The sequence below is a fragment of the Dipodomys ordii genome, unplaced genomic scaffold (assembly GCF_000151885.1).
Source record: "Dipodomys ordii isolate 6190 unplaced genomic scaffold, Dord_2.0 Scaffold10, whole genome shotgun sequence".
Taxonomy (NCBI): domain Eukaryota; kingdom Metazoa; phylum Chordata; class Mammalia; order Rodentia; family Heteromyidae; genus Dipodomys; species Dipodomys ordii.
Genome location: NW_012267226.1, coordinates 14,609,027 through 14,612,812, shown reverse-complemented (window position 1 = coordinate 14,612,812; position 3,786 = coordinate 14,609,027). Strand labels below are relative to the sequence as shown.

The window sequence follows — 3,786 nt, the reverse complement described above, 5'->3', positions numbered from 1 at the left end:
AGGACTAGGGAGAGAGAGTGACAAAGTAATGACTCTGATCAAGATATATGCTGCATGAATGGATATGTCAAAATGAAACTCCTTTGTACAACTGACTGACACTGATTTAGAAAGATTCTACTAAAATATAGAATATTATAACAGAAGGGTGCCCCCACCACTGCATGATACTGCAGAACACTAGTTTTTATCATTGATCGTTTGGCCATCCATGCGAACATCTTTCATCCCTCCCCACTGTAATGACACTTTCGTAAAGACATTGTACTTGTGTATATCATGGGGAAATTGGGGCTTAGGTCTGTCTGTGTTCAATATACACAATAAGTCCATTTGAAAATGGACTTCATGCTATTATGAGCCACTCATTTAGGAAACTGTGTCTCATTATTTTAAAAGCTAAAGTAACTAGGATAGCTTTTTAGTTCGGCCAATTAAATGATGGAATTGGCTCACCTATATCACAGTATAGAAAATTACTTTTCATTTAAATATTGAATCATAACAGCAAAAAAATAATTGAAATCAACCAAAATAAATGGAATGTAAGAATATGGCTACAAGCAATTGTTATGTTTTTATTCCTTTCTGGTAGAGAAAACGGTGGGAGAAAATGATACAGGTAAATACAAGAAACCACATGTAAATAGACTTCAGATGTTAGTTATGCATAAGCTTTGTACATTTGTATGTATATGGCATTACAGATTAATATTCTACAACCCGCAGAAAAGGAGCTTAATTTGTATTCAAAGCCTAGTTTACATTTTCTAAATTCAGGGAAATTCCAGGCCTGAGAATTCATATTGATTTAAGGGGAGAAAACTATTTTCATTTTTTTTCTCTAGAGAATTCATTTCAGTAAGATCTATGCCAGTGAGATTCCTACAATGTAAATCAGCCTGAATATTTCTTGTTGACTCATTATGACAACAACGTGACTCTCCTTTGGCTAACACACAGCCAGATTACCAAACACATCCAAAGGAGCGGTTTTTATTTTATTTTATTAATTTTGAGACTCTCTGAGATGTGTGATGTACTGGATTATATATTTTATTATATTTATTCCAGGATGATAGAAATTTTACTATGTCAAGTTATAGGCCTTCTGTAACTATTCTTAAGATTTGGTTAGCAGCATAAAGAAATGTAAAATGCAATGGATGAGACTCCCAAATCCCCCTAAAACCCATGCATACAGCAAGGTTCTTGATTCTCACCTGGTCCCACAAATCATCTCTATGGTTTATGTCCAGATTGGCATAGAAGTCCTTAAGTGTTCAGAGAATAGAAGGGAACACAAACAGCTGTCCCTCCTTCAATATAAGAGGCAGACACGGTTAAGAGAGATGAATCAACTCATTTGCTGGACTGGAAAAACAGCAATGAAAGCAACGCAAGTGAATACTTGGCCTTCTATTTTACAAGAAGGCACTGAAGTAGGCATGGCACACGGTTCTTGCTGGGCTTAGCTCTCGGAGTCTACGAAGACACTTTTGAACTCTTAGAGCCCTAATGGCTGGCTATAAGAACTTTAAGACTCCCCATGGTCATCTTTACTCTCCTGAAAGCTAGATTTTCCTTGGATTTGGGGTAGGAAGAGGACTTGATGGGGGTGGCACCATTGCTAAAAGTGACAGCTTAGGGTTGCGAGCAGCAGACAACCAGCTCCAAACTCATTCCAGCATTAAGGGAATTACCTCTGGGAAATCACTGCGATGCATCTGATCTCAGGAATGATTGAGTCAAGAGGCTCAAAGATGGGCCTGAAAACATTGTCTATATGTGGGCTGGTTTTCCTTTCTGTGTATTGGCTTCATTCTGAAATGCATCATTTTTTCTCTTTATCATGGTTACCAGCAGTTTCATACTGAAACGCCACCTTTTTGTCCACAAGGACATTAAGACGTCTTTAATAAAGAGTATGCTAGAGTCCTCAATGCTCCTTCCTGTGGATCTGGACATTTCAGGTTTGCTTCTGACATTTTTTTTGTGCCATGACCCACAAACGACAACCAACCATCCTGCCTCAACAGAAGAAACCTCAACAGAGCCCAGGCCTGAAGCCAGGGCTCACCTTCCTCTTCGGCTTGCCAAAGGGAGACAAAGAATAGCAAGAAGCAATTAAACATATCCATGGAGTACAAAATGAAATGGACATGTCTTTCCATTTCCTAACAAATGGGGGCGATTATACTAAGTGAAGTAAGCCAAGCCCAAGGAAACATAGGTTCCATGGTTTCCCTTATTTGCAATATCTAGTTCATGTCTCGGACAAACATAAAAGGTCAAAAGCTATCTACATATGAGTATGTAAGTGAAATGAACCCCTAGACAGGGACACAAGTGTTTTTTTTCTTTCTTGCTATTGTTTTTTTAACGTAGTTATAATGTTCTATGTGATTCTTTTGTTTCTTTTGTATGTTCTTCCCCAAGGTATAAACCCTGCTTTCATTGTATCTGATGCCAGTGTCCTGCATCTTGTATATACATTTTTATAATTTGGGGAGAGGAAGGGATATAACAAAATGCTGAAATAAGGATACAAATTGACTCATTGTAACAGTGAGAGTACAAGATCCTATGTTGAAAATGAACTTTACCACTTCAGGGCGGTGGGGGGGGTGGGGGGGGAGAGGGAGGAGTTGGGGAGGTGGGAGGGAAGGGATGGTAGGGGGAAAACAAAGGAGGAGGTAACAATGCTTGATAGGAAATGTACTCATTACCTTGCTCATGTAACTGTAATCCCTCTGTACAGTATCTTTATAATAAAAAATATATACGGAAAAGAAAAAAAAATGCAGTGAACAGACTTCATGAACAAGCCAGTGAGGAGGTTTTGAAAGTAGAACAGAAATATAATAAATTCCACCAACTTTTTTTTCAGCAAGAGATCAGAATTGATCTCCCAAACCCCAAATTTGGAGGCCACAACCTGTGTCCACCACCCACAAGTGTCTGTGCTGCTTGGGGGTGAGGGGGTTCACAAAGGGGCACTGGCTGCCTTGCCTGACCAGATGTGAAGTGACAGAATTGAAGGTATAAGATCAGGTCACAGAATAGCTGTTTATTTGGATGAAAATCCTTCCTTTGGAAGTGAAGTTCTCTTGGAAGAGTTTCACCGGGAATGAGAGTGGCAATCCGTCTTCAAAGCCCACTGAAATCAAATGGAAATCTGGAAAGGATTTGGCGAAGGGCTCCGTCAAACACTGAATAAAGTCAACAGGAAGCCTGAGGAACCAGAGAGCTTCTTCCGTTGGTTCGCTGACCACTCAGGCGCTGGTGTGGACCACTTGGGAGAGGTCCTAAAGACCACATCTGGCCAAACCCACTGCAGTACTACCTGGGTCCTGATATGGATGGTAAGGAAGAAGAAGGGGAAGAGAATGATGATGATGACAAAGAAGAGGAAGGATTAAGAAGATATTGATGAAGAAAGGGATGAGGATGAAGGGGAAGAAGACAAAGATAATGATGGAGGAGGAATGGCTAATAGAAAGCACTGATGGATTCTAACCTATTTTATTTTATTTTATTTTATTTTATTTCTCCAGTCTCTGGGGGCGCAAGTTGCAGCCATTTTCCCCTTCTCTGTGCTCTATGGTGCTGTTCTTGAGGTCTTTTCTCTTAACTGGTTCTCAACTTATTTGGGGGGAAATACCTTGCTCAGAATACAATGGGGAAAGAATCTCCACACCTCTCTGTTTTAAGTTCATTTTTATCCCTTCCTGTCTCAATAAAAACTGTCCAGAATCAACACCACCACCACCTGCCCTGTGGGGA

The 3,786-nt window shown here is 40.0% G+C and overlaps 1 pseudogene; it reads left to right on the top strand.

Annotated features, from left to right (window-relative positions):
* The first annotated feature begins 2,000 nt into the window (after window positions 1–2,000).
* LOC105980600 lies at window positions 2,001–3,509 on the top strand (annotated as a pseudogene).
* Window positions 3,510–3,786: the final 277 nt, after the last annotated feature.